The sequence below is a fragment of the Callospermophilus lateralis genome, chromosome X (genome assembly GCF_048772815.1).
Source record: "Callospermophilus lateralis isolate mCalLat2 chromosome X, mCalLat2.hap1, whole genome shotgun sequence".
NCBI lineage: Eukaryota > Metazoa > Chordata > Mammalia > Rodentia > Sciuridae > Callospermophilus > Callospermophilus lateralis.
Genome location: NC_135325.1, coordinates 27,061,344 through 27,086,679, shown reverse-complemented (window position 1 = coordinate 27,086,679; position 25,336 = coordinate 27,061,344). Strand labels below are relative to the sequence as shown.

General features: G+C 43.6%; 1 pseudogene; it reads right to left on the bottom strand.

Moving 5' to 3' along the window:
* Nucleotides 1-7,810: 7,810 nt before the first annotated feature.
* The window catches only part of LOC143639382 (protein Red pseudogene), a 164,980-nt pseudogene continuing 147,454 nt past the window's right edge, over nucleotides 7,811-25,336 (bottom strand).

Genomic DNA, 25,336 nt, shown 5'->3' with positions numbered 1-25,336 from the left:
ACTATAAAGTAAGTGAAAATATGAGCCAGAAAATGGGAAAAGATAAGTTGTATCCAGAATATATGAATCACCCTGTGACTCAATAAGAACAAGACAACCTGATAGAAAAGTAGGTCACAGACTTTCACAGACCTCACCAAAGAGGAAATCAAAGGCCAGTAAATACATATTTTAAAAAGATGCTCAACCTTATTATTAGTTAGAGAAATGCAAATCTGAAACCACGAGATAGCACCACACATCACTAGGTTGGCAAAAGCTAAATGCCTGGCCATGCCAAGCGTAGGCAAGGATTGTGAATCAGCTGAAACTCGTATCGTGCTAGTAGGAGTATAAATTGATGCAATGGTATCCAAGAATATTGCCTAATCTATTAAAGTTGAAGCTATTCCTAGCCTATGAGTCAGCTGTTCAGTTGGAATAAATACTACACTAAAATGCATTTACATACAACAGAATACATGTACCAGCACCGGTCATAATAGCCCCAGAGTGAGAGCAGTTTAAATGTCCATTAGCAATAGAATGTCTGGGTGTGGTGGTGCATGCTTGTGATCCTAGTGACTTGGGAGGCTGAGGCAGGAGGATCACAAGTTGGAGGCCAGCCTCAACAACGTATTGAGGCCCTAAGCAACTTAGTGAGACCCTGTCTCTAAATAAAAAATAAAAAGGGCTGGGGATGTGGCTCAGGGGTTAAGTGCCCCTGGGTTCAATCCCCAGTACCAAAAAACAAAGCAAAAAATAAATAAATTAATAAAAAATAAAGAGATTGTTACGTAAAAATCAGAATAGTGGTAGCCTCCAAGGTGGAGAGAAAACAGATATTTCTGAAACACACATGCAGCAGGATTTAGGGGTGCCAGTCATTTCTTAACCTAGGTAGTGGTTGCTACACTAGTGTTCATTTTATATCATTATCTATATTCTGAACATTGATATGTATTCATTTGTGTGTTATATTTCACGGTAGAAAGCCTTTATAAATCTAGTTTGCTCTTTTGAATCTTGAGAAAGCACACTTCCCTTTGACTTGGTAGAAATTACATGTAGTGGATTCAATTTATGTTTGAAGAATCTTGTATTTACAGATCGGATCTTCAGTGAGTGTGGAAGTTTCCAAAGAAAGGCCAGTGTTATGTTTGCCCTTATAAGGGACTGTCTTCCCAGATATTTTATTTATTTATTTAGGTGCTGGAGATGTGAACCCAGGGACACTTAACCACTGAGCCACGTCCTTTTAAATATTTTATTTACAGACAGAGCCTTGCTAAATTGCTGAGGCTGACTTTGAACTCACGATCCTCCTGCCTCAGCCTCCCAAGCTGCTGGGATTACAGGTGTGTGCCACTGCGCCCTGCTTGGTGTGTTCTCTTCAAAAATGCAAGTGATATGGGACTCGTACTTCATCAATGTCACCTCGGTGTGTATACAGTCAGAGCAAATACCCAATACATTAGGCTCAGCTGCACCCATCTCCTCAGCTGGAATGTATTGTAATAAGCCATCTTTGGCAGGGCGGTTGCATGGGTCACACCTAGCCATTCTTGAAACCTTCCCATTCCTTCTCATGTCCTCAACGGCTAGTCTGTGCTTGATAAGCTACTAACCTGGCCAACTAAAATGGGGTGTTCACATGACCCAGACAGGCCAATGGGCTTCTCAATCCTAGAATTTGGGGTTTGGGGCTCAAAGATCCTCCTGATTTCTTTGGTAACCCTTGAACAGAGAGACCTGGGAGTTACCATCTTTTGCCACATATTTAGAGAGGAGTAAAGCTGACATCCGAAGACAAGTAGACAGGAAAGACCAGATGTGTCCACCGGTTCTACGGGGTTTGAAATTCTTGGTTGTCAATCCCTGGGAAGAATCAACGGCTTTCCCTGACTTGGAAATAGGTGAAATGCCCCCAGAATCCTTATAGCTCAACCCTGACATTTAAAAAATAAATTTACTGTAATTATGCTAAAATGTTTTACCATCTTAACCATTTTTGGGGGTAGGTGGTACTGGGGATTGAACTCAGGGGCACTCGACCACTGAGCCCCATCCCCAGCCCTATTTTGTATTTTATTTAGAGACAGGGTCTCACTGAGTTGCTTAGGGCCTTGCTAAGTTGCTGAGGCTGGCTTTGAACTGCGATCCTCCTGCCTCGGCCTCCCGAAACCATGGGAATTACAGGAGCATCTTAACCATTTTAAGTGTACAGTTCAGTGGCATTAAGTACTTTGGAATTGTTAAGCAACTGTTACCACCATCCATCTCCAAAACACTTTCTTTGTGTAAATTTGCAACTCTGTACACATTAAACAATCATTCCTCCTTCCTCCCTTCCCCCAGCTTCTGACAACTATTATTCCATTTTCTCTCTATGAATTTGAGTACTCTGGAAATTACATTGTATTCTTTTGCAACTGGCTTATTTGTTTTTAAAAATTTGTTTTCCCCAGTACTGGAGATTGAATCCAGGGGCATGCAGCTCTGACTTACACCCACAGCCCCTTTAAAATTTAATTTAATTTTGAGACAAGGTCTCACCAAGTTGCCAAGGTTGGCCTTGAACTTGATCCTCTTATCTCAGCCTCACCAACTGCTAGGATTATAAGCATGTGCTACTGCTCCTGGCTGCAACCGGCTTATCTTATTTAATATCCTCACAGTATCCTTGAGGTCCCTCCATGTTGTAGCACATGTCAGAATTGCCTTCCTTTTTTAAGGCTGAATAGTATTCCACTATATGGATTTATCACATTTTGTTTATCCATTCATCTGTTGATGGACACTTGGGTTGCTTCTGTGTTTTGGTTATTATGAATAGTTCTGCTATGAACATGGATTTGTAAAACATCTCTTCAAGACTGTTTTCAGCTGGGCATGGTGGTGCAAACCTGTCATTCCAGCAGCTCGGGAGGCTGAGGCAGGAGGATCATGAATTCAAAGCCAGCTTCAGCAACTTAGTGAGGCCCTAAGCATATCTGTGAGTCCCTGTCTCTAAATTAAAATATAAAATAGGGATTGGGATATGGCTCAGTGGTTAAGTGCCCCTAAGTTCAGTCCCCAGTATAAACCCTGTTTTCAGCTAGGAAGTGGGCTTTGCCAGATCATGAAATCGTATTTTAATTTTTTGAGAAACTACCATACGGTTTTCCACAGAGGAGGTAGCCCTGTGTAATTTCACCAACCGTGCGTAAGGTTCCCAGCCTCTTTACATCCTTGCTAACACTTGGCATTTATTTATTTATTTATTTATCTCTTTATTTATTTATTTTATATTGGTCACCCAATGGGTATAAGGACAGTCTCTTCTTTTGCATCAGCTGATTTGATTGGGTGTGGGGGGCTTGTGACTAACAACCCTGACTAAAATAAGAATGTTTTAGGGCTGGAGTGTGACTCAGTGGCAAAGTACTTGCCTAGCATGTGCAAGGCCCTGGGTTCCATCCCCAGCGTGCGTGTGCGCACACACATACACACACGCACACACACACACAAAAGCATGTTCTTTTTTGTTCACTGTTTAAGTACCCCTATTTCTTTCTCTCAAGCTCCTTATAACATGCTTCTGATAAATTTATCACTAATTTCTCCTTTTTTGAGGTCTGTTTATACTTTTTATGTATTTATTTTATTCGTTCTTTTTAGCTATACATGACAGTGGAGTGTATTTGGACATATCATACAGACACGGAGTATCACTTCCCATTCTTGCTGGGGTTGTGGCTCAGGGATAGAGCATTTGCCTCGTGCATATAAGGTTCTGGGTTCCATCCTCAGCACCACATAAAAATAAATAACTAACTTCCCATTTTTGTGGTTGCACATGATGTGGAGTTTCACTGGTCATGTATTCATATATGAACTCAGGAAAGTTCTGCCCCATTCATTCTACTGTCTTTGCTATTCCCATCCACCTCCCCTCCCTCATACTTTTGATTTAACAATAGCAAAATCATGATGGCTCAGAAGCCAGTGTCCTGGAGGGCGTATGTAGCTATAGTCTCCTCTAAGACATGTCATGCTCAGAAGCTGTGTGCCAGACACTCAGTATCCATCTTTACCCCCTCTTTGATTTCTCTCTTATCTCAGGGGCTGGAAAGCTAACAACTATATTACCCAGACTCTCTTGCACTAGAATTTTCCAGACACGATTGGGATTTCACTGATGAGATATACTTGTACTATATTTTGGAAAGCGGAAGTAAGACAGAAGTCATTTTTCTTCTGCTTGGTGCTGGTGAACAGGTGCTGGTGTAGAGGGGGCCAGACTCTAATCTCTCTGTCTAGTTGCCAGATTCTGGTAGAAAAGTGGCAGCTTCCTCATCTCTGGATTGCAGCTAAAGTCGTGTGATTTTTGAAATCAATAGCCCAACGACAGTCCCTCCCCTTCAGCTCTTCAAGCTCTTTTGAGGATTTTGTAAGCACCTTAAATTCTCAGCATAGAATCTTTCTGTTTGAAATATTTTTTTTTCCTGATTAAACCCTGACTGAGTCAGAGGGCAATCTTATTTCCAAGTTTTAATGGGAACTTCATCTTATTAAGCCACTGGACACTTACTTTGGTGATTTTACCACCATCCTGAAAAAAACCTGTATCTTCTGACTCTATGATGAGAGTAGTCAAAATATTTCTTATCTTTAAGGGTGACAGAGGCAGACTTGGAAGGAGCACAGGTGAACTTTCTCGGGTACTAAAAATGCTTTATATCTTGAACTGGATGGTAGTTACATGGAGGATATACATAGGTGAAAGTATAACAACTCAGTGTTCGTAGAAGATGTTGTAAGAACACAATATTTGATGAATAAATGAATGAATTATTTAATAAGTGATTTCTATTTATATGTGGAGCATGAAATAGAGGAAATCTAATAGCAAAGTATTTTGATTTCTATTGCTATAACAAAATACATGAGGCTTAGTAATGTATGAAGAAAAGAGGTTTATTTAGCTCACAGTTTTGGATGCTGTATGTTCAAGACTAGCAGTCCCATGAGTTCAGCTTCTGATGAGGGCTTCATGGAGGATGGCATCACAAGGGCAGGAGAACATGCAGAGGAAGTCACATGGCAAAACAAGAAGCCAAAGAGATTCAGAGGCCAGGCTTGCTCTTTTATAACAATTCACTCCTGAGGGAATTTACCAGGGTCTAAGAGAACTACATCAATCCCTTCTAAGGCCTAGAGATCAATGGCCTAAGCCTGACCTTTTGTTTTCTTCCCTCTCTCCCTCCCTCCCTTCCTTTCTTCTGGTGCTGGGTATAGAACCCAGGCCCTCACGCATGCCAGGCAAGTGCCCAAGCATTACCTCTTAAAAGTTCTACCACCTTGACACCACCACACTAGGGGTGAACTTCCAGCACAGGAACCTTTCGAGGACAATCATACCCAAACCATAGCATGAAGGTACCAGTAAGTTTAATTTCTAGATAATCACACAGGCACAGACAGGGCAAAAACCATGGCTCCCCAGCAATTCTTTTCATGACAAATTTTCATGAGAGCTGGTTGGAATGCATGACTACCAGAGCAGGTCCTGTGTCCTCGGTTTCCCCCCAGCAGTTCCCCTTCTTTTTTGTCTTCCCCATTCTGCATTAAACCCCATAGACTACCTACCCCCCCCCCCCGGTACCAGGGATTGAACTCAGGGGTTCTTAACCACTGAGCCCCATCCCCAGCCCCTTTTTAAATTTTTTATTTAGAGACAGGGTCTCCCTAAGTTGCTTAGAACCTCACTAAATTGCTGAGGCTGGCTTTGAACTTGTGATCCTCCTGTATCAGCCTCCCAAGCTTCTGGGATTACAAGCATGTGCCACAGCCCCCAGCCCCCAGTCCCCTAAATAATGTTATAGCAGCAGTTACATTTCAAAATGAGTTTTGGAAAAAATATTTGAACCATAGCAGAAAGAAACAGACCCCACACCTCTCAATAGAGGCCTGTTAAAGCCAAAGTCCCACTGTAAGAGGAGACTGTTGGGCTACATGTCAGAGAGATGTTTAGAAAATACAATCTGCCACAAGGGGTTTGCATACAGATGCGAAGTTAATGGTTGTCATAGCTAATATAATACTATTTTGCTTAACAATATGTGTGTAAACATTTCACCACATTCTTCTATAAGATCATTTAACTCTTTTTGTTTTATTTTGCAATGCTGGGGATGGAGATCTTTTTTATATTTTATTTAGAGACAGGGTCTCCCTGAGCTGCTTAGGACCTTGCTAAGTTGCTGAGGCTGGCTTTGAACTCAGGATCCTCCTGCCTCAGCCTGCCCAGGCAAATGCTCTACCACTAAGCTATACCCCCAGTCCTGACAGTGTCAAGTTTTAAAATTCATGTGACCAAAGTTGTTAGAGTCTGTAAACAAGTCTGGATGGCGCCTGGCAAAATGCCAGAGGGAGTGGTTTGTAAAGTAACAAAAGTGAGCCATTAAGTGTGGAGAATCCTTATTGGTTGACTGCTGTATCTATTTTATGCTAATTAGATAAGCTGTGCAAAATGTATAAATACCTCTGTTATCCTACAATAAACGGCTCCTATTCCTGCTGCATCAACTTACACAAGTCATTCGTCACCCCCAGCTTATTCTGCTGCAGCCGGGCTGCGGCACAAAGTAATACATACAATTTCAAAATATACAAATGCATGAAGAAAAAGTGGTTCTATCTTTTCCTTTCTGATTGCCCTTTAGATGTAACAACAGTATCTGTGTAGACTTTCTTCTATACCTGTTCAAACATATATGATTTTATTTTTAGTAAAATAAAGTCATGTTATATATCCCTGCTTTTTTTTGTACTTAAAAATTGCACCCACTACCAGGACCCTTCTCAGTTCTGTGTACTTGCTAACATTTCAGCTAATGTGGGAATTTAAACTTCTTTAACATTCATCAGGGACTGGACCCTACTATTGCTATATGATAGAACTCAGGCTGAGCAGGAGATATATATATATCAGTTACTTTACCAAGGCAGGAAGTAGAGATGTATTTTATTAATTTCCAGTGTGGTATTCGGCTTTAATACATGGCATTTATTTGCCATTTAGTAACATCATTACCGAGTTGATTGTATCTTATTCTTTTTTACAGCTACATAGTATTTCATAGTCTGGGTTCTGGTTTCTGTAAGTTATTTGTTGCAGGTTAACCAACTTATTTATTTATTTATATTTTTGGATCCCCAAAGTGCAGTTTATTGTCTTCCTGGGGCAGTTGAAGAAGAGAAGGAGGTGGGTAGAAAGGAGGGTCTCAGCTAAGCTGGGGCACTTGACCACAGAGACCCAAATCCATCTCCCAAAAGGAGCAGAATGGGGACAGAGGAGTGGAGATGCAAAAACCCTGTGTCCCAGGCTGGGGTTGTAGCTCAGTGGTAGAGCACTTGCCTCACATGTGTGAGACCCTGGGTTTGATCCCCAGAGTCACATAAAAATAAACAAATTAAAAAAAAAGATATTGTGTCCATCTACAACTAAATATATATATATTAAAAAAAAAAAACTTGTGTCCCCACACTGGGCCATCCCACCACATGACTGTCAGCTTGGCTGGCAGGAGAGCAGTGCCACCCTCTGTGATCACACCAGGGCTGGGTCCTGCTTAAAGGACGAGAATGTGAAGAAGAATGGCTTCTCAGGTGTCAAGATGAGGCTGAACTTGTTACATCACTGATCTGTAGGATTTCAATTCTGAAGTTCTCCAGCCCACAAATGAGGGGAAGGGTCGCCTCCAGCTCTGCCACCCACCACCCCACACGAGGCTGCATACTCCAGCCAAGCCCAGGTACCAGAAGTGGGTTTTGTCCTTGTTTTTGCTTAGCCATTGGGTGAGATGGACATCACCAGGGTTGGAGAGGAAGGTGTTTCTCGGCCCATGGTATAGTTGGCTGCCTGCATCAATGTCTTGGCCAGAATCATGTAACCACGAAGAATCAACTCATGCACAAGATACCTCTGCATAGTCACGGAGATGAGGTGCAGTCCGTGGGAAGAGGGCACTCAGAAACTGACAGCCACAAAGCCTGGACACAGGCCACACACCCCCACCCCCACCCCACTCCAGCATAGCGTCTCGGGTCCTGCAGCAGCTCCCCAGGACATCAGAGGCTGACTGATTTTTTTAAAATATTTTTTTCACTGTAGATGGACACAATATCTTTATTTTATTCATTTTTATGTGGTGCTGAGGATCGAACCAGTGCTTCATGCATGCGAGGCAAGCGCTCTACCACTGAGCCTCAGCCCCAGCCTCTGAGGTTGACCGGTTTTAACAGAACCAAAGATTATACAATGAAACTTTATGTGCATTCACTAAAAACACCTTGCAACCTTTCTGAGAATTGTAAAAAGCAAGCAGTAGAGAACACGACCTTGCAGAGACTCTCTAGTTAGAACTAGAGATTAGTGTGTTGGTTATGTGTTTTCTTTGTTTTGGTACTGGGAATTGAACCCAGGGGCACTCAGCCACTGAGCCACACCCCCAGCCCTATTTTGTATTTTATTTAGAGACAGGGTCTCACTGAGTTGCTTAGGGTCTCTCTAAGTTGCTGAGGCTGGCTTTGAACTCGAGATCCTCCTGCCTCAGCCTCCTGAGCTGCTGGGATCTCAGGCGTGAGCCACAGCGCCCGTCTCTCAGACATCTTGATAGCACAGTGGGGTACAGCTTTGGATCAGACCTCCTTGTGGTTCATGGACTCATGGTATTCTTCCAGAATATTAGCGTCCTAGTGGCACAAAGGTTCCTTCTTGTTATTCTGGCTTATTTTGGGGTACAGCTTCTCTGCGTCACTGTCCACAGCCATTACGGCTGGGCAGCGCTTGCCAGAACCGTTGAACACCCTAAAAAATTCTCTCATCGGCTTTTTTCTGGCTTCCTTAGCAATTCAGTGCCTTCGCAGCCAGCAGGCCCAGCACACTTTTCATGAACGAACTTGGCAGGCCCAGGTCCTTTGTCCACACCCATGGTCCACTTTCAGCTTCTCAAAGCCAGGCCCCAGCTGGGCCTTCTCTTTTCCCCTGCATCTTGTGGACTCCGATTCACTCCCACTCTTGATCCAGGTCTCTCTGGCTCCTTGTCCCAAAGTGTCTTGGTTGTGGAGGGCACATCATCCCCAATATCTTCAAAAATGTCCATGTTGGTTTCTGGAAGTTTCTTCTCTCCAGCTTCCCTTTATCCAAATTCTTCTTGAGCTCGCTGTGGGCACCCTGCCTCAGGTACTGTGTGAACTTGCTGATGACGATGTCATTCGTGGCTAGTGTAGTCTGGGTCCCCCTCGTGGGTCAATCTGCCTTGTTGAGGATAAGAGCGGTGGGATATGTTAGCATCATCATTCAGGTGTGTCGCTTAGGCTGTGCCACCTGGCAGGAACAGCTCGTTCCGCTCACATGCTCTGTTGTGGAAAAGTATTTGGTAAACGTTGCTGCCCAGGAGTGTTTTCAATTTCATTTGATTCCCAGGATCCTCATGGTTCTTGGTTTCCTCCTGAGCCTTTGCCATCGATCCCCTGTCTCTCTTTGCTGCCAATCTGAGCTCAGATTTTTTGAAGCAGAGCAAAATCCAAGGCTTTCACAACTGGGTGTGTTCCGCATCACCACCCAAGAATTTGGACTCCTGGATGAGCTGCATTCTTTTCTGTAGCTGGTTCGTGGGCCTCTGTAGTGGAGGCCACAGTAGTTAGCTGCATTGCTGATCAGCTTGATTTGTTCATACCATTTTGTTTTCTTGGCACAATCCAGTACTTTCTCTCTCCCTCTCTCTCTCTCTCTCTCTCCATTTCTGGTTGGCACAGCTTGGCATCATAATTTTTCTTTTTCATCCTTTGGACAGCCGGGTCTTCACCCTCACTACACTGTCTTGGCATCTCATGGTGACATGACTTATGGGGTGCTACAGAGGTAGGTGCAGCCCTTGGGGTCATGAGAAGTTTCCTGAATGCTTCATTGGTGAGTTTTGATTGGTGGAGAGAGTCAGGATCACCCACCTTGTGGTCACTTGGGGCCAAAGGGTTAGAAAATGTTTTTTAATCTTGCTTTGAAAATTTCCCCCAGGTCTTTCAATGTCAGCAAGGACTGAGCACCTAACAACACCACAACGTCAAGCTTTTTTCCCACAATGCATCTCCTAAACAACCCACAACCAGGTGCAGTGGTGCAGGCCTGGCATCCCAGAGACTTGGGAGACTGAGGCAGGAGGATCGAAGGTTTGAGGCCAGTTTCAGCAATTTAGCGAAATCCTAAGCAACTCAGCAAGACCGTATCTCAAAATAAGAAATAGAAAGGGCTGGGGATGTGGCTCAGTGCTTAAGCACCCTGGGTTCAATTCTTGGTGCTGGAAAAAAAAAAAAAAGAAACAACCCACAGTGCTTTGTGCCAGTAGCGTTTCTGCCTGCACCTTATCTCAATCATTGGTGCAGAGAAACCGGAAGTGTAATTTACTTAATTTTTGTTTTTAAATTTTTTTAGTTGCAGATGGACCTTTAATTAATTAATTGATTGATTGATTTTTGTGTGGTGCTGAGGATTGAACCCAGTGCCTCACGTGTGCTAGGCAAATGCTCTACCACTGAGCCCCAGCCCCAGCCCCAATTTACTTTAAATATAGACAGCATGTTAGGAACGTGTGCAACACATACTTAAGCAGCCCTCCGGGTGCAGTTTGTTGCTCTTTACAGGAAGTTACGCTCCAGAAGTGATCAGCTGGTTTTAATCAGAGAAGTCAACCTCTAAGTATTTCATCTACAGCACTTTTCTCTCCCATTCACACCAAGTGTTTTGCTAATGAGAATAGTGTTCAAGTAAGTCTGTATAATGGCTATTAGGAAAGGGTTGTTTTTTGGGGGAGGCGGGTACTGGGGTTTGAACTCAGGGGCACTCGACCACTGAGCCACATCCCCAGCCCTTTTTTGTATTTTATTTAGAGACAGGGTCTCACTGAGTTGCTTAGGGCCTCGCCATTGCTGAGGCTGGCTTTGAACCTGGGATCCTCCTGCCTCAGGCTCCAAAACTACAAGGTCTCTCTCTCTTTTTTTTTTTTTTTTAATATATTTAATTGTAGATGAACAGGATGCCTTTATTTTATTTGTTGAGAATTGAACCCAGTGCCTCACCTGTGCTAGGCAAGCGCTCTACAACCGAGCCACAACCCCAGCTCCAGAAGAGGGCTCTTATTGAATTGGGGTGTTGCTCAGTAGTAGAGTTCTTTCCTAGCATGCAGAAGGCCCTGGATACCATCCCTAGCACCAAAAACCAAACCAAAACAAAATAAACAAACAAAAAAATTACAGCAAAAAAAAAAAAAAAAGATAAGAAAAAGCTCTTCTTGTTGAAATTGAAAACTATTCAAGGCCTGTGGATTGGCTGAACCATTTGAGATATTGCTCCCCCTTGCACAAACAGGGTGGGGGGAATCTAGATAGGCACGTGGCCCGTGTTCAGTGGCACCTAAGGCTAAATCTCTAATGGGTCCTTTGTGCAGCCATGAATTTGGACACTGTGGTTTCCTGATGCTGGATACTTTGTCTCAAAAGAACCTTGCATGGAAGGACAGGGAACTGGAATTCCACAGTCCAATCAAAGGATTGTGCTTGTGATTTGGCTGCTTCTAATATACATATGGTTGATTTGGGTCTCGGAGCTACTTTCATTATAACTTGGAAGCAGGGTGAGGAATAGTTGAGCCTCACTCACCTTGAACTCTAATGGTGGCTAAAAGGGAGCTTCAGGTTTGCCTTACCAAAATGGCCTACGTCAGTTCACAACATTATGAATACATTACAATTTATTTTTCCTTTTTGCTGTATCAGGGATTGGATCCAGGGGTGCTCTCCCACTGGGCTACATCCCCAGTGCCTTTCTGAAAATTGTATCTTGAAACAGGGTCTCACTAAGATGCTGAGGCTGGCCTTGAAATTGCAATCCTCCTGTCTCAGCCTCCAAGTATCTGGGATTACAGGCATCCACCACTGTACCCGGCTTCACAATTTATTTTTTCCAAACCTATTTCAAAAGATATTTAAGGGCTAGGGATGTGGCTCAAGCGGTAGCGCGATTGCCTGGCATGCGTGCAGCCGGGGTTCAATCCTCAGCACCACGTGCAAAACAAAGATGTTGTGCCCACTGAGAACTAAAAAATAAATATTAAAATTCTCTCTCTCTCTAAAAAAAAAAAAAAAAGATATTTAAAATGCTCCCATTCATCTGTTGAAGGGCACCTAGTTTGGTTCCATAGTTTAGCTATTGTGAATTGAGCTGCTGTAAACATTGATGAGGCTGTATCACTGTAGCATGCTGATTTTAATTCCAAATGAATTGGACATTATTATCCTATGTACATATATGATTACATGACCAATGTAATTCTACATCATGTACAACCAGAAAAATGATAAGTCATACTTCACATATGTAGAGTATGTCAAAATACATTCTACTATCATGTATAACTAATAAGAACACATTTTTAAGAATGCTTCCAGTATTTTGCCTTTATGTGAAATGCTGCACTACCATCCGGGTCACAAAGTATCTATATAAATCACTTCAAGTAATTGCAAAATATTTTTTAGATTTTTACAGAATCTAGATTTGAACCTAGGTCTGGTTGATGCCAAAGCCCAATCCTTCTGAATATTTCTGGATAGAATTTTCTGGAAGATTGAATTTAAGAATAAAAGCTCCCGGGGCTAATCAAGGATAGATGCTATTTTCCCAGTTCCTATTTGGGATTCTAATCCCAGACCTCAGTTGACCTTTCACCCTTCTGGGTCAACTTTCCAATGACTCTTCATTCCTTTTTACAGGTATGGTGCTCTGAACAAATCCAGAAGAATCCTGTTCTAAGTTAATTTTCAAACCTAGGAAAGTACTAAGCTCAGATTGTCAGTATATGGAGTTAAATATTACCTCACACACTGGATAGTGGATTTAACATCATAATGAATAATTTGGAGCATCAAGTGCAATATGGAGAGATACCATGTACACAGTACCTACTTATGGGACAATTTGCTATCTTAACTACATTATACTCACCTTCTACCCACCAACCAAAAAGCAAACCAGCAACATTTGCCAGGAAGTAGCAAACATATATTAATGACAAAGGGAAGGAATGGTATTATTCTAAATTACCAGTTGTAGTGCTCCTAAATAGAAGGGATTTTTTTGGGGGGGTGTGTTACCAGGTATTAAACCCAGGGGCAGTCAACCACTGAGCCACATTCCCAGTTCTTTTCTTTTTTCTTTAGAGACAAGGTCTCACTGAGTTGTGTAGAGCCTCACTAAATTGCTGAGGCTGGCTTTGAACTCGCGATCCTCCTGCTTCAGCCTCCTGAGCTGCTGGAATTATAGACATGTGCCGCTACGCTCAGTTCCTATTCATTTTTAAAACCAGCTTAAATGGGTGCCCAGCACTAGTGTATCTTCCATATCACTAGTGATATAATGCCACAACAGTGCCATTATATCCATCGAATTCTTTCAAATTGACACAATATTCAATTCCCAAAAGCCACATCTGCTCTGGGTAAACTGATAACACCAAATTCTTCTGGGTCTCTCTGTGTAGCAGTCTTTCCTCCCCAGAGTAGGACAGGACCCCTTGGGTATGACCCTGCCATACAAGGCAGGTCAGAGGATTTCTTTATGGATTTCTTACACAAAAAGTCAGGGAAAGTTAGCGTAATGTTTCTAGGTTTTATGGGAGAGCTTTGGGAGAACGGGATTCTAGTTTCTATGACCTGCCTTGGGAGATCGAGGGCATCAGGAGGAAAAAAGAGAGGGGAAAAAAAAAAAAAACTCGTTGGAGAAATCTTGCTTCTGAGCCCTGCAAAAAGCTTATGTTTATAAAAGGATTTTCATTACCAGGTGCAGTGGTGCACGCCTGTCATTCCAGCAACTTGGGAGGCTGAGACAGGAGGATCCCAAGTTCAAGGCCAGCCTCAGCAACTTAGCAAGGCCCTGTCTCAAAACAATATTAAAAAGGCCTGGGGATGTGGCTCAGTGGTTGAGTGCCCCTGGGTTCAGTCCCTAGGAAGGAGAAGGAGAAGGAGAGGAACTTTCCAGGTACTCAGTGGCCATGCCCAGTTTTGAGTAGGTAGCACATGTCCTGGACTGTAACCACTGTCCTCCATGACCTCCATCTGCCCAGCCACAGTAGAAAGATGTTTGAAATAAGTTTCCCACTTCAGAGAGGTGACCTAGAGTTGGAAAAAAAAAAAAAAAAGATCAATCAACCCTAGGAACAAATAGCACAGAAGCATGCTGGGTAGGGCAGGTTTTACCAGTTTGGAGTTAAGTAAGTTTGTATGGCTTTTTTCTTTTTTGGGGGGTGGGTACCTGGGATTGAACCCAGGGGCACTTAACCACTGAGCCACATCCCCAGCCCTATTTTGTATCTTATTTAGAGAAAGCATCTCACTGAGTTGCTTAGGTCCTCACTAAATTACTGAGGCCGGCTTTGAACTTTCGATCCTCCTGCCTCAGCTTCCTGAGCCCTGGGATTACAGGTGTGCACCAGGACACCTGGCGGCTTTTGTTTATTAAACATTTTAGAAAAACATTTAACATTTTTAAGCTTACAGAAAAAGGGGGAGCACCCATGTACCCATCACCCAGAGTAACTACTATCAATTTATGACCAATCTGGTGTCATCTATACCTCCTCTGTTTCTCCTTCCCCCTCACCTCCTCCGTTCTGGGTGTTTTGAAGCAAATCCCAAACATGACATTATTTCATCCATAAATATTTCAGTATATATCACTTAAAGAGAAGGAATTCTTGTAGACATAGCCACAATACCAAAATCACACCCAAAGTAATTATCAATAATACCTTAAGGGTTGGGGCTGGGGCTCAGTGGTAGAGCGCTTGCCTCGCACATGTGAGGCACTGTTTTGTTTTTTTTTTTTTAAATAATTTTTGTAGTTGTAGATGGACAGCATGCCTTTATTTTATTTATTTTTATGTGGTGCTGAGGATCGAACCCAGTGCCTCACACATGCTAGGCAAGTGTTCCACCACTGAGCCCCAGCCCAGCCCAGAGGCACTGGGTTTTCATCTTCAGCACCACATAAAAATAAATATAATGAAGCTATTGTCCATCTACAACTATAAAAGTATTTTTTTTAAAAAACAATACCTTAATATCATTCCATTTGCTATGTTCAGATTGAGGAACCACATGCCCAGATTAACACAAAGCCCCGTTTGTCTCTTGGGCTCTTTCTTTGATGAATTATCCAAGATGGCAGTCTGCTTCCAACCCAGTCCTGCTTCCAAATTCATGCAGGAGAAAAAAACAGAATCTGAGCAGTCCTGAAAAGACACCTTCTTTTCTTGCTGCCAGTGTTGCCCCCGAGTCCTGCTGATGGCAGCCAGGATGGTCTTTTCCATTCTACCACGTTTAATTCAGAGCTAGGCCCTAATGATTTGCCAAGGAACTTGGACCCTGCCTCTGGGGAGCCCTGAGATTGGGATTCCAAGTGCGAGCCTCTTTGCTTTTCTTTCAAATACTTAGCTCTGTTTCCACAACACAAGGCCTCCAAGCCTGGAGCTACCACCCACCACGATAAGAACCTGCCTTTCCCATTCACAGTCTTTGCAACCATATTGACCTTAGTCCAACTTCTTCCTTCTTGGTGAATTTCCCAAGTCCCATGCCTGGAAGCTGACCCCCACCCAGACCCTCCTTAAGCCTTTTTTTTTTTTTTAAAGAGAGAGTGAGAGAGGGAGAGAGGGAGAGAGAGAGAATTTTTAATATTTATTCTTTAGTTCTCGGCGGACACAACATCTTTGTTTGTACGTGGTGCTGAGGATCGAACCTGGGCCGCACGCATGCCAGGCGAGCGCGCTACTGCTTGAGCCACATCCCCAGCCCCCTCCTTAAGCCTTAAGAAGGGAGATTCTTTCAAAGTGGAGGGCTGAGGCCCACATCCCTCTATTCTCTGGATTCTCTTTGACTTCCACACTTCCCCTGGGACAGGTTCTGCATACGAAGGGCCACTGGGAGGGGCAGGTCCTATCCAGCCACAAGAAAGGCCTTATTATACCCGTCCCCTAGCAATAGCTATGTGTCACCCATAATAGTTTTACAGGTAAGAAAGGTGGACTAGTTCTGCTCCAAGGTGACCTGCTAACCTCTCCTAGACATCCCGGGTTGTTTTGATTTTCTTTTGTTTGCTATTTAATTTCAATCTTGTTCATTTTTTTTTTCAGGAGGTGATATATCTTCATGGTTCAAAATTCAAGGACACACAGTCAGCTCTTCATATCCATGGGTTCTCCTCTGTGGATTCAACCAACCATGGATGGAAACTATTCCCCTAAAATGGGTCTGTATTAAACATGTACAGATTTTTTTTCTTCTCATTATTGCCTAAGCAGGGGACCCTGGAACCAGTCTTGCACAGATCTTAAGAGATGCTATACTTCTAGATACTCATCCAAGGATTACATAACAGGGGTTCACTTGATGTTTTGACTATATCCCTTGTGGCTTGGAAAATACATTGTTTTTCTTTTTCCGAGCCTTCTACCTTCTTCTCCCTGATCTTTTCTCTGGTCTTCTTCCTGATCGTTCCTCCCTAATCTCATTTTCTCTGAATCACCTCTTTTGTGGCCCAGTGGCAGAGCGGCAGAGCGCTTGCCTAAGCATGCATAAGGCACTGGGTTTCATCCTCAGCACCACATAAAAATAGATAAAATAAAGGCATTCTGTCCATCTACAACTACAAATATTTTTATAAAGTCCCCATTTTAACTACAACTAAAAAATAAATATTAAAAAAAGGGCTGGGGATGTGACTTAGTGGTAGAATGCTCTCTTAGCTCGTGTGAGGCCCTGGGTTCAATCCTCAGCAACACATAAGAATAAAAATGTAAAATAAAGATATTGTGTCCAACTACAACTAAAAAATAAATATAAAAAAATAAAAATCCCCATTTGGGGCAGAATCACAGCTTCTTGGGACAGGAGTCCTCCTGTGCGTCTCCTTTGCTACCAAAGTTTTTTCCTTTTTCTCAAAATCATGTCCTCGTTATTGGATTGGTAGTGGGGACAAGGACTGAAATTTTGGCAACAATGGAACTCAGGGGCACTTGACCACTGAACCCCATCCCCAGCCTTATTTTGTATTTTTATTAGAGACAGGGTCTGGCTGAGTTGTTTAGCGCCTCCCTTTTGCTGAGGCTGGCTTTGAACTTGAGATCCTCCTGCCTCAGCCTCCCAAGCCACTGGGATTATAGGCATGCACTACTGCATCCAGCCCAACTAAATGTTTTCTACTGGTGGACTTTTGGGTTGTTTGCAATCCAATTACTATTAATACCGTACTGAGACAGCTTTTAATGAGCAACTTCTCTTGCTTAGACACAAAGTTTCAAAGGAATTAGTGGGGGTGTAGCTCTGTGGGGAGCACTTGCCTAGCATGTGGGTTGAATCTAGACACACACGCATGCGCGCACACACACACACACACACACACACACACACACACTGTTGCATCTGAGCTAGGAATTGGGAAATAAAGGGAAAGATACTGAAACTCAAAGAAAGTCCACACTGGAGAACCACTGAAATTCAGGAAACACCCATGAACTACGTAAAGGTAGAAGTGCCCATAAACCCTTGCAACTCCTGAACAGCCCAGTCTACACCCTTGGCTGGCACCCTTGACCCATGCCCTTGTCTGCATATGTATCATGGGACATGCACAAGTAGAGGAAAAACTGCAGTGAAATTGTGTAGCTCTGCCCTGGCTCCACCTCTAATCCAGGCCTTAGCAACCATCCCTCTATAACTACTAACACCCACAGCAAGGGTCTGTTGTACTCTCGCCCTCTGGACATGGCCTGCATTCTTCCTTGAATGCAACTTCCTTCCTTTAGCCTAAGGCATCTCTCTAGATGGCCCCCCACCTCCCTTGCATATATATCTACTTTCCTAAATAAACCTCTGTCTATGTCTCTACTGGTTCATGTTCAAATTGTTTCCCACCACATCTGCCAGGAACCCTGCTTGTCCTGAATGGAGTTTCCCTTTCTCTCTGAGAACTCCTTGGACCTTCTTTGGAGACAACTTTTCTGTCCTGATACATTGAACATAGACACACAGAATGTTTGGAATGGGGAGTGAGTGGTTACTTCAATTTCAAAACACACATATAAGTAACTCAAAAAACTTAACACCAAAAAAATACAAAAACCCAATAACCCACTCAATAAATGGGCAAAAGACCTAAATTGACATTTTTCAATGTCTATTGAGAGGAAATACAAATGGCTAAAAATATATGAAAAAATACATCCTTAGTGCTGGATGTGGTGGTGTAATCCTTGTAATCCCAGTGGCTCGGGAGGCTGAGGCAGGAGGATCGCGAGTTCAAAGCCAGCCTCAGCAATTAGGGAGGCCCTAAGCAACTCAGTGAGACCCTGTCTCTAAATAAAATACAAATAGGGCTGGGGATGTGGCTCAGTGGTCGAGGACCCCTGAGTTCAATCCCTGGTGCAAAAAAAAAAAAACCATAGGAGCTGGGACTGTAGCTCAGTGGTAGGGCCCTTGATTAGCATGTGTGAGGCCATGGATTCCATCCCCAGCACCAAAACAAAACAAAATAACAAAAACCCACCATATTAACTTCCTTCCTTCCCCTGCAGCCACCAGTAACTAACACTTAGGCTTGGGACATTGTCCCTTTTGAATGGACAGGTTAGGCTAACTACTCTGACCTCTTTATTTGGTGTGTGGATTTGAGACATGGTTTTGCTATGTAGCCCAGGCTGGTCTCGAACTCCCGAACTCAAGCAATCCTCTCACCTCAGCCTCCTGAATAGTGGGGACCCCTCTAGGTGTCCAGCACCATGCCTGGTTGGCCTCTCGGACTTTTCTTCGGCTAGCAAATCAGCCTTCAAAACAAGATAGTGGTTCTGGGTGACATGTTGCTAACAAATCACCTCAAAATTTAGTAATTTATTACTTTATTATTTTACTTATCATCTTATGATTCTCCCTTATAGTTCTGGGTGGGGGTGATATGACTCAGCAAAAAGGGGCGAATGGGAAGGGTAGACAATCTGAGCCAGAATGAGAAGGGTAAAATTTTAGAATGAGAGTATACTTTAAAGACGCCTAGCAGAGTTGACTTCAAAAGTGATTTGGAGGGGCTGGGGCTGGGGCTCAGGGGTAGAGTGCTTGCCTACCACGTGCGAGGCCCTGGGTTCGATCCTCAGCACCACATCAAAATAAATAAATAAAATAAAGATATTGTGTCCAACTACAACTAAAAAATAAATATTTTTTTAAAAAAACTGATTTGGAGGCCCTGGAGATGTTGGAAAGTAGACATTACAAGGAACAACCAAGGTTCTGGAGATGAGGGCATAAAAATATGCCCAGGGTCTTGATGTGCTGTAGATAGTCTGGTGTGCTGATTTTAAAAGAAATTTGCTAATCCTTTGGTGTGTCAAGCATGGAGTCTAATTACTCTCCTCTTGAACATGAGCTGGCCTTAGTGATTTGCTTCTAATAAATAGAATATGGCATAAGTGATGCTATATGCCAAGTGCCGAGATGCACACCTATAATCTCAAAGGTTCAGGAGGCTGAGGCAGGAGGATCATGAGTTCAAAGTCAGCCTCAGCAAAGGTGAGGCCCTAAGCAACTCAATGAGACCCTTTCTCTAAATAAAATACAAAATAGGGCTGGGGATGTGGCTCAGTGGGTGAGTACCCCTGTGTTCAATCCCCAGTACCCCTCTCCCCCCAAAGAAAGAAAGATTAGCCAAAATAACTCTTGTATTGAAGATTTGAAAGTATCCTTACCCTCACATAAAACAACAAGAATAAGCAAATATCTCATCTTGGAAGATGTGGATACAAGATCAATTTTATAATATTCAAGGGGAAATCTTAAAATAGGGAAAGAATACTAAGATGTGGACTTTATGAAAATAAGAAAAAAATGAAGCAAATATATTATTGAAAATACTCTCTGATTATTGGTTACTTTGGAGGCTCAGCAATCCAGCTTCTTTCCATATTTCTACTATGCCATTCTGTGCTGTTAGTACCTTGTCTCGTGTTCACAATATGGCTGTGTCAGCTCCAGGCATCACATCTTTATTAGCCTAGTTCTCCCTTGCTGCAACAAAAATATCAAATGCTGGGTAGTTTGTAAAGAGAAGAGTTTAACTCAGAGTGGTTTTCAGTTGTTATTGTTGTTGTGTTTATTTGTCTTGTTTTGTTACTGGGATTTAACTCAGGAGCACTTAACCAGTGAGCCACATCCCCAGCACTTTTTATATTTCATTTAGAGACAGGATCTTGGTAAATTGCTTAGGGCCTTGCTAAATTGCTGAGGCTGGCCTTGAACTTGGCATCCTCCTGCCTCAGTCTCCTTAGCGCCTGGAATTACAGGTGTGTACCACTGACACGTAGCTTTTTTTTTTTTTTTTTAAAGAGAGAGTGAGAGAGGAGAGAGAGAGAGAGAGAGAGAGAGAGAGAGAGAGAGAGAGAGAGAGAGAATTTTTTGATATTTATTTTTTAGTTATTGGCGGACACAACATCTTTGTACGTGGCGCTGAGAATCGAACCCGGGCCGCACGCATGCCAGGCGAGCGCGCTACCACTTGAGCCACATCCCCAGCCCCTAGACACGTAGCTTTGAGTCTGCTTTTTAGTCATTAGTAAAAACTACATCAATAGCAGGGCACAGTGGCACACTCCTGTAATCCCAAGGTACTCAGAAGGCTTGAGGCAGGAGGATCACAGATTCCAGGCCAGTCTTAGCAACTTAGTGAGGCCCTGTCTCAAAATAAAAAAAAATAAAAAGGAGTAGGGATATAGCTCAGTGGTTGAGCTTTCCTGGGTTCCATCCCCAGTACCAGAAACACACACACACACACACACACACACACAAATCCCCTTCAAACAACTTGCAAAACACTCTTCCTGAACCAATTATTATTAAGGCACCATTCTAAAATTCCAAATAAAAACTCTGGGTCTGGCTCAGTGGTCGAGTGCCCCTGAGTTCAATCCCCGGTACTCCAACCCCCCATTAAGACATTTAGACAGAAAAATCACAAAGGAGGGGTCGGGAGAGGTAAGTAGGTAATAAGTACACTCTCAGAAATGTGCACGTCTTGTACCTACGTACTCAGGACATAAGCCAGCACCCGCAGTCTGGGTATGAGTGGGTGGGGGGTGTCAGCTTCTATGGGAGGGGCCAACTCCCCACGAAGAGGGAGAAGTTAAGTTACAGATCAGCCCATAGTACAGCCACTGGTGACTGTCGGGGATCAGGGTGACTGCCGTCTATTCTTCAAGATCATAAATAAATACATACATAGGAATAAAAAATAACTGATTCTTCACGATGCACCCCCAACTCCACTCGCACCTGGAGGGGACTGGCTTGCTCCTGAAGCACAAAGCCCGCTCCCCATGATTGAACACAATCAGGATTTGCTGTGGAGCGAGGGATCGCTGCCTGACACCAGAGCGGCCAACACGTCGGCACCGGATTTTTGCAAAAAGTAAAAGCTTTATCGCTTTATCGCACAGACACCAGCAAAAAGGCCAGAGGCTATAATAAGCTCCAACTGTCTCCCGATTGGTTGGCAGCGGGGGTGGTTTGCAGGGAGGAGGAGGGGCAAGTCGCTGGATGACTGGAAGGTGCGCCTCTTCGCGGGGGACGGGGCGGGCGAGCTTCTTTATTGGGTCAGGGCCGGGGTTCTGTTCTATGCAGGGGATTTCAAGCTTGTGACATCCATGACCAGCTAACCTGGCTGCTTCTGCTCAGGTCCATCCTTTTTTCGTTTTTGTATCGGGGATTGAACCTAGGGGCTCTGAACCACTGAGCCACGTCCCCACCCTTTTTAAATATTTTATTTAGAGCCGGATGCGGTGACGCGCGCCTCTAATCCCAGCAGTTTGGGAGGCTGAGGCAGGAGGATCTCAAGTTGGAGGCCAGCCTCAGCAACTTAGTGAGGCCCTAAGCAACTCAGTGAGACTCTGTCTCTAAATAAAATACAAAATAGGGCTGGAGATGGGACTCAGTGTCCGAGTGCCCCTGAGTTCCATCCCCGTACAAAATACACATACACACACACACACACACACACACACACACACACACACACAAAGACTCTCTCCAAGCTGGGGAGTCTGGCTTTGAATTCGCAATCCACCATCCTCAGTCTCCTGAGCCACTGGGATTACAGGTGTGCACCACTGCACCCCGGGCCCTGGCCATCCTTGAAAAGCCGGTTCTAAATCATAAGATTCATTAGTGAAAGGCTTGGAGGCTTTTCCTGGAAGGCAAGTTAAGGAATTTATTTCCAGGTGTGTCCAGGTCTTAGCTCAGTTCAGGTTTTACAAGGAGGGAGAAGCCAGAGACCAGAAACATCCAGCCATTCAGAGGCTCTGCCACTTGGATCAAAATTTAATATATTCTTTTTCTTTGTAAAATACTTCACCTGTCTGAATGAACAAAACTTTCTCAAATATTAAATAATATTGACATAACAAATTAAACTTTTGAGTCCACTGAACCCAAAGTTCTCCTGGATATTCCAATAGTATACACAAACAATACAAATTCAACCTAAAATCCTAAGTCTACATCATTTACATATTTTAAATATAGTGTCACATGGCTGTTACTTGAATAGGCTAAATTCTCTGTCTCTCTCTTTTGTACTACAGATTAAACTCAGGGATGCTTAACCATGAACAACATCCTCAAACCACCACCCGCCTCCGCTTTTGAAACAGAGTCTTGTTAAATTGCTTAAGACCTTGTTAGGTTGCTGATGCTGGCCTTGAACTTTTTGATCCTCCTGTCTCAGCCTCCTTAGTCACTAGGATTACAGGCATATACCAACTAGGCTAAAGTCTCTTAAACATTACAAGTATATAAAATGGTGGCTATTGCTCAGTTTCTTTATAAGAAAATATGGACCACTCTTAAATATTTCTAAATTTAAATAGAGATCTTCCTTGGGCCAATAGGCATGGTAGTATATACCTGTCATCCCAGCTATCAGAGAGACTGAAGGGGCAGGATCACAAGTTTAATGCCAGCCTTGGCAATTAAGCAAGACTCTCAAAATAAAAAGGGCTGAGGGTATGGCTTATCCATAAAGTGTCGTTGGGTTCAATCCCCAGTACACACACACACACACACACACACACACACACATCTTCCCTGGGTCAAAGTTGTTACCCAGTGAGGAACATGATCATTGGTCTAGAAATTTGGAAATAAAGGGAGACTAAGTTTCAAAGGAAGTGCCCATAAACCATTCAAGTGCAGGAAACACCCACAAACCACTGAAATGCAAAAAGCACCCATGAACAATTGTGCCCTTGACCCATGCGCTTGTAAAATGAGGGTAATGGGCCAGCACAGGGAAACCTGACTTGAAATTGTGTAGCTCCGCCCTAGCTCCACCTCTAGACCATCCCCTAGCAACCATCTCTCTATAAACATTAACACCCTTCACAACCAGGTTGCTGACTGTCCCTCCAGAGAGCCCACATTCTCCTTAAATGTGTGTTCTTTGCTTTACCCCAAAGGTCGGTCTCCTCACCACCCCCCTTTTTCTTTTCTGGAACCAGGGATTGAACTCAGGGGTATTCAACCACTGAGCCCCATCCCCAGCCCTATTTTGTATTTTATTTAGAGACAGGGTCTCCCTGAGTTGCTTAAGGCCTCACCATTGCTGAGGCTGGCTTTGATCCTCCTGCCTCAGCCTCCCAAGCCTCTAGGATTACAGGCGAGCGCCACAGGACATGATTTCTAAGCGTACTGTGGCAACTTGGATAAAGGAGTGGTGCCTCATTCTCCCACAGCAATGGGCTGCCTTTTCCTTACAAGTAACTGCTTAGCACTCGCTGGGGATGCTTATTCTGGTGACAGACCACTCAGTACCCATGTCTGACTGTGGGCTTCTGGTTGGTCTAGTCTCTTGTCTCCCAGGAGACAAGACTTTGCTTTGAGATCTTCAGCTGGCTTCCTCCTTGGGCCACCATTCTTTTGATCCCTTGGCATGCCACCCAGGGGCGTTTCGGTTTCCTCTTATCCCAGGAATATGTGAAGCCCAGAGATCCTACCCCTCGCCACAGGACCTTACTCTGGGGGTGACTGAGTAGCAAGTTTCAGGATGCCGCAGCTACAGGTGCTAAGGGGTGGCTTCCTTAATTTTGTTTGTTTGTTTGGCACCAGAGATTGAACCCAGGGGCGCTCAACCACCGAGCCACATCCCCAGCCCTTTTGATTTATTTTGAGATAGGGTCTTGCTCAGTTGCTGAGGCTGGCCTTGAACTTGATATCCTCTTGCTTCAGATCCCCCATATCGCTGGGATTAGAGCAGGCGCCACCATGCCCAGCTGTGTGAGTGATTTTTTTTTTTTTTTTTAGCTCGATAGCCAGATGCTGCTGCCGAAATGTTGTTTCTTGGATCTCAGATTCTCCCTCCTTTTCCCAGAAATACATCCCTTAAGGAGCACCTTTCTTAAGTGAGGGTCAGTTGCTGGTAGAATCTCAACTGACCATGAAAAGTGTCATTTTTTTTTACCCTTCTTCTTGAAATCCAGTTTATCTCAGCATAAAATTCAAGTACATGCTTATTTTATCTCAGCACGTTAAAGATAGCATTTGGTGCCAAGAAGATTCCGTAGAGAAAGAATAGTCTTTTCAACCAGCGGTGTTGCGTGGGGCATGGTGGCCGAATGACTCAGGAAGCTGAGGCAGGAGGATGGCAAGTTCAAGGTCAGCCTAGACAAATAAATCAGGGAGACCCTGTCTCAACATAAAAGATAAAGAGCTGGACATGCAGCGCGGCGATAGAGCACCTGTGGGTCCCATACCCAATACCAGAAAAAAAGGGGGGTTGTATTTTGGTTTCTACTGTTGCTGTTGGGAATTCTGCTGACATTCAAAATGTCATTCTTTTATAGGTAATTATTCCCTCCAGGTCGCTTTTAGAATCTTCGATTGCTAGGACTAAATACTACAAACTGGATAATACATAAAGAAAACAAATTTAGTTTGGACACTTCTGGAGGCTGGGAAGGTCAAGGTTGAGAAGCTGCATCTACTGAGAACCTTCTTGTTGGTGGAGAGTCTGCAGAATCCCAAGGCGATGCAGGTCATCACAGGGCAGGACAAAGCCAGTGCTGGCTCTGGTCTCTTTTCCTCTTCTTATAAAGTCACCAGTGCCATCATGGGGTCCCCGCCCTCAGGACCTTATCTAATTTTGATTACGTCACCTCCATATGACTTTGGAGATTGTTTCCAGTACATGAAATTTGGGGACACATGCAAAGCACACTATTTTGTT